Raw genomic sequence first — 6,673 nt, 5'->3', positions numbered from 1 at the left:
AATTCTCCGTAACAACACTAAACTAGAAGCATTCTACGCGGTAAGCCATCTGATATTTTAATTAGGTTTACCTCCTTTCAACCGCTTTTTATCTCTTAGGCATTTTTGATTTTTCAGTCTTGATGAGTTTGAGTGTAATATTTCTCTCTATTGTAATGATGACTGCACACCGAGTCTTCCAGTTTTGTAAGAAGCACAAGAGAACAACTGAATTCTGTAGGCTTTGCGACATAATCAGAAACCATCTTGCAAATGTTAACAAATACAAGGACCAGAAAGACATACCTGACTAATTGAGATTGAACTTTGGCAGGTATGTGGAGAATAATTAGTTCCATAGTCCAAGTATTTGCGTGGAAAAAACTACCTCGGTTCTCTATCTGAATTTTGTTATCTGATCTTGTGCAGGAAGCTTTTCGTTTTGTGTAAGACATTCATGGTTTGATGTGTATGGTAAAGAAAACTCCCAAGCCATAAGTGATGGTCATTTATTATGGCAAGCTGACGGAGATGTTCCGGGTTTCGAACTATCAACTTTATAATGCATATGCATGGTCCAAACTGTTCTCACGACAAAGGTAAATAATTACGAAACACATGTTCCACCTTGTTCTAGTATTCATAGTGTTAATGGTGGGTTTTTTGTTGGCCACCTTGTTCCAAACTGTGATTGGTCACTTTGGTTCTGTTGGGGTCTGTTGATATTACTGAGCTTTGTCAGATACTTATGGTTTGCAAGTGACTTTGCAGGGTATAGATTTTATAAACCTTGTTGATGTATATATGGTGTGAATCATGGGATTCCATCTAATAAACTCCAAAATGTGGAAAGAACCTGAGTGGATTAGTAGTATGTTGGGGGACCACCTGTATAGAGTTTGGTTCTGCAGCTGTTGGGGGTGTCCTCGTGTTAGCTTTGGTATCTGTGATCCTTAATTTATCTCTGATCTGACTTTGTAATATATTTTTACAGGGTACTGCAGGAGTTGCCATAGCTAGTGTTTTGGGAGTCTAACGTATGCTTATAACAGAGCACAAGTATACTTTCAACAAAGAATGTTTGTCTGTTGGTTTAATATCTGTAATCAAATGCTCTTTCTTGCCTAAGTGCATTCGGTTTTGGTTTTAGGGATGGGTCACGATTCTTGAGTTTTTTGGTTCGTAAAAGTAGGAAGCAGGCACAACAATATTACATATTATACAAAGTACTGATACATCCTTGATGTGTGGTTTTCTTGTCATTACTTTTGTGTTGTTAGAACCGTCTTTTGACAAGAACATGCATCTTGGTATTGTTGCTCAAATTGGGTTATAGTATTCAGGGGTTGATGCTAAAATTTGGTTTTTAATTGATCATGTTAAGCCTTCGTTTGGAATTGTTGGCGATGTAACCTGTGTGCTTTTGTGGTTTACAGTGGACAAAAACAATGGAGGCTATGGATATGTTTCATCTGCTCAAGATCCTAACATGTATCCTAACCAAGGCTATGTCGGTCCTGGATATGGTAACATGTATTCTGCCAACTATTGGGTCTATATTTATACTGCCACATGATATCTTATAAATGCATTTTTTTTATATATAAATTGGAATTAATTAGTTTATGGGATTCATGTATAATCAACGACTAGAAGACTAGAATTTGAGAATGATATCGTGCCAGATTGAACGTGGTATGGCTAGCTAGTCCAAACTGGTAGCTAGGATTATCTTTTAAATTTCTATATGGTAGATTGATTAGTCCTATTTTGGCAAACTACTGCAATGATATTCAAGTGGTATAGGGTAGGAGTATCGTAGCTTGTGGATTGGTTCCTTGTTTGTCTTTAAAATGGGCAATACTGCGAATGTCTCCATAGAATATGATGGCTGTTACGGTTTGGGATGGATGGTTTTTATTTCAAATACAAAATAAATTTCATTGGGTACTGATGATAAGCTAGGAATTCTTCATGTTAAATGGGTTGTCTCCCAAATTTATTTAAAATGTCAGAGTGTCTCTTTCGATTGTGTATACTCTATTTAACTTGTAAATCTCGTTGTCTAGATTTAGACCATCCTCATATTAACGTACATTTTTAATATCAGGGGTTTGTTATATGTGACCTAGGTTGCAATTTATAAAGATTGGCAATGCGAAAACTCGTGTTGTCTGGCTGTTCCTAAAATTATACTTGGTTATCTATGAGCTTTGGTTTATTTCATACTCAAACTGATGCATAATGGTCGATTTTGCAGCACTTGGGAACTGTAATCAAGTCTCGCATCCCAGGCCTCCAGTCGATAATTAATAAAAGTATTGCTGAACTAGAGGCGGAATTGAGTCGTTTTGGCAAGCCTGTTGCTTTTGATGGTGGAGTAAGTCTACCTTAAATCTCAGTCTTCAATTCAGAGCCTATTGTCTTTAGTCTTCAATATGCACTTATGAGAAAACATGCACTCAGTTATGGAGATTTGTCGTCTTTTACTTGTGGTTTTTTGCAGGTTAAACTGTACCTGATTATGGAGATTTGTCATCTTTATGATGGAATTTACAAAGAACATCTTGACGGCATGTATGTAGCTGGTAGATTGGAATGTAGCTGGTGTTACTTTCTGGTAGATTGGAATGTAGCTGCCCCTGCCCACACATGTGAGTTGACAACAAAACTTGAACCTCCTTTTGTGATTTGATTTTGAGTTTTATCTGTTGCCTTAGAATGATCTATTTGTTCCCCTGTGATGTCGTTACTTACAAAAAATAAAAAAACATGAGTTTCCAAAGGATTCAACCCATTTCTTTGTATCTGCCTTCGATTTCCCTGTCAGCTACAGATATTAATTTTGACTAATGAGCCAACTGTTGTTTACATGATCCTTATACCTTGAACATTACATTTATGGTATTGGTGGTTGGTGTATGTTGCAGGAACGACGTTCTTTGTCGTATGTGAACCAGGGACACAACACATGGATGCTCTACTTGATATCATTTATGAAGTATTGGCTAATTTCATCGTCATCGAAGGAGCTTATCGTTTTGTTGTTTAACATGTTGTTTTTAGCTTATTGTCTATTAGTTTAGCATCTTGTTGTTAGAACATATTAGCTACCTAGCTTGGACATGTTTTGTATTGAGCCAAAATTTCATCTTTTTTGTGTAATTTTAAACCAAATGGATAAAGTGAATGAATGTGGAATTCTGAAGTTTGAGTTTAAATTTGGATTTCGTTTGAGTTCCATTTTACTTGACTTTGACTTGACCTTTTTTGAGTTTCATTTGACTTAACTTTGAGTTCCAGTCAGATTATTTCAGATTTAGCCATTCAGGCATTTCAGCAAGTCTGAATTTATATATTTTTTATATTATAATTTAAATCTGAGACTCACGGCTAAGGGTCTGTACCTCGTAACCCTTAAAATCCGTCGTTATTTGAGACCCACGGCTAAGGGTCGTACAAAACAGCGGCGCTTTATCAGAGACCCCAACAGAGACGGTTGGAAATGGTCGTATAACTCGTATATATGACTTGTCCTGACGGTCGCGGAACATCTGTTTTCCACTAGTGTATGATATTGAAAATTACCAAAGGAATTCAAGTTCCACTGTCTTAGAGCCACTTTAACATTTAGTAAACATCTAGTATGTTTGTAAGTTGTTGAACCATTTTCATTGGTTTTCCAATTTTCCACAATTAAGTCTTTACACATGTTATCACTAAACCAATACTTGTTAAATCTTAGAGGTCTTCTAGTGTTATTCTCCTCTCTAGAAGTAACAAGAAGAATTGGAACATGATCACTGGATAAACTAAGAAGATGGTAAACTATGGCATTAGGAAAGAAATCAAACCAAGAATAGTTAAAAAGAACTCTGTCAAGCCTCTCAAGAATACGAGCCTCTCCACCTCTATGATTAGGTAAATGGGTTACCTATGTAGCTCAGGTCAATAAGATCCAAGTGGTCTAAATGGTCGGTGTATCTAGTTCATCAACTTAAACTGATTGTATGGGCAAATGACGGGGTAATTCGAATAAATAAAATTAATATACAGAGTTGGTTGGGAGCCTAGCAACAAGCTTCTCCCCAACTCCTTTTTGGATAGCTACACCCACCCTATGAAAAAGAAAATTGTTTATCTTACAATTAACATCATAATTACCTAAGCAATTCCTCGCCCGGTTCAAAAAAATAACAAAATCATCTCCTAGTTCGCCTAATGTAGAAAATGCTAAAAACCCAAAACTATAACCATGAGATGTACATGTGTCCAAGTATTTGGCGCGCTTGCGATTGATAGCCGCAGAAACAGCACGTCCCGGAACAAAGCTATGAACATCACCACCCGTAAAGGGAGAAATCCCAGTGACATCAAAACAAGTGTCTTGACCGTCCTCCCAGTTATATACAAGAATGTCAGCTGGTTTTAAGCCATTTCCATCCGCCAAAAATCCAAAGAAGCCTCCTTTCATGAATAAATAAAAAAAAGTAGTAAAAACGATAAATACTATAAGAGATTGGATGGGAGCTCGCCACAAGCTATTTTATTTTCTTAAATTTAAATTTTAAAAAAAAATTCTTCCCTTTTCTCTTTCCTACACCAACCGGGAAGTTCAGCTGATAATTAAACACGGAAATGATAGTCAAATTTCACTTTACGAAGAGAAACACTAAGTTCAGTTGTGCTAATTCTTACTCGAATTAGCCAGATCTAAGTTCGGCGGTTACAAAGTGAAGTTCCACTGATAACATGCAACCGAACCTAAGTTCGGCGGTTACAGAGTGAAGTTCGGCTGATACAGTAAAAACTTTATAAATTAATGCCGTTGGGACCACCGGAATTTATTAATTAAGCGAGATATTGATTAACCGGTAAATTAATGATTATTAGTTTATTTATATATTAACTAATACCTTATTAACTTAAAGAAAAATTTATTATCAAATAATTATTTTCTAAATACCGTAGGATATTTGAATTTTTCAAAGCACCCTTCAATCTTCCACTTTGCTTCATTGTAAACTTCGATCAATGGATAACACAAGTTTAGACAATTCAGATGAAAATTTAGACGGTGAAATCACTCAAGACTTGCAAAATTTGATCGGAAAGTTTGGTTATCGCAATTCAATGAATGTCAAAATGTCCTGAATTATCTAGTAAGAAAATGAAGTTACGCAATTATTAAGTGATGAAGAAATAATACTCCCTCCGTCCCTAATAAGATGACCTAGTTGTAGTTTGCACAAATTTTAAGGCAGTGAGGAAAGTGGAGTATATTTAACTATTTTTTACAATTATACCCTTACGGGCAATAATTAGTAAAATTTAGAAACGATTTATCTCTTAAACTATACCACGGTTTTTTATAAACTTTATACCGTTGAAAAGCATTTTAAAACGCCTACCCAACGAATATAAACATGACTATCAAATTATACATATTTATTATAGAAAAAATAATCAATTAAAAGGGTAGTTTTAGAAATATCCCTTGATTAGTGAAATATGTCATCTATTTATGGGACAAAGTTTAGAACCAAGTAGGTCATCTTATTAGGGACGGAGGGAGTATATGAAAAGTGAAGTTTTGCCATTAAGAAAATATATGGATAAGGAGTTTTTAAGATTACTACCTAGTGACCCTATTTTGTCTCGATCTGATATGCCTAAAAGAAATTTGGTATGCCTCAAAATAGGTTTCATCAATTACTCTTGAGTTTTGCCTGGTGTTTGCACACAGATGTAATTAACGAAGCCATTTATTCTTATACGAAGGCACAAGCCCCAAGGCTAAGGGAGTAAACAGAGGCATTCTGAATTTCCGATGCAGATAGGACACTGTATTAGAATCCAAAAATGTTGAACCGACAATTGGGAGATACTCTCACAAATTCAGGGATATTCAAAAACAAAAAAAAAATATTATGAAGTATCCCTTATCTAAAATAGATACTCTCACAAATTGAGGGATACTCAAAAAGAAAAAAAAATATTATGAAGTATCCCTTATCTAAAATAGAACCGGCATTGCATATCTTCATACGACAATGCTGACCGTGGCTTAAAACATGGTAGAATTTCGCGAAATACAAAACCTAACAGTCGGCATTGGTTGATTGAAAATCGATATTGGCTTCATCAACATACCAATACTGATTATAACAGTCACAGATTATGAAATTATTAATTTTGGATTCAACCAATGATGATAGAAAATTAATCAAATCACCAACTTCAGAGACAGATGACTTGGTGTTTTGAGGAACTCATATGATCCCTATCAGAGTCCATGAAAATCACTATTAGATCTCTTGAAAATAAATAAAATAAAATAGTTTATCTACAACAAGAACATAGAATCCTAAATTGAGACATATTTGAACTGGAGCAACAAGTGTTTTTGACAATCAGAGATAACTTGTTAATAATTAAGATCTTTGCGGTGTTTGAAAATCCACAAAACAAAACGAAAAACAATGTTTTTAATGGAATAAAAGGAAAACGCTAAAATCATGGAATGATATCACCCAAAAATAACGCGATACCATTACCGACTGTAACTTTCATATTACACCAATACCAACTGTTGCTTGAAGAAATAAAAGGGATACTCAAAAAAGAAGATATAAATTGACGAAGGAATTTTTGGAATTGTCTATCAATTACGATGAATTGAAGAAGGGAGGAG

General features: G+C 35.1%; 1 long non-coding RNA gene across 1 annotated transcript; it reads left to right on the top strand.

Annotated features, from left to right (window-relative positions):
• The first annotated feature begins 270 nt into the window (after window positions 1-270).
• LOC113298623 lies at window positions 271-1,005 on the top strand. The gene is made up of 3 exons (XR_003334301.1): window positions 271-313; window positions 409-578; window positions 974-1,005. It is a non-coding gene; the product is annotated as an uncharacterized LOC113298623 (long non-coding RNA).
• The last annotated feature ends 5,668 nt before the right edge of the window (window positions 1,006-6,673 follow it).

The sequence above is a fragment of the Papaver somniferum genome, chromosome 7 (assembly GCF_003573695.1).
Source record: "Papaver somniferum cultivar HN1 chromosome 7, ASM357369v1, whole genome shotgun sequence".
NCBI lineage: Eukaryota > Viridiplantae > Streptophyta > Magnoliopsida > Ranunculales > Papaveraceae > Papaver > Papaver somniferum.
This window is presented reverse-complemented; position numbering and strand designations above follow the sequence as displayed.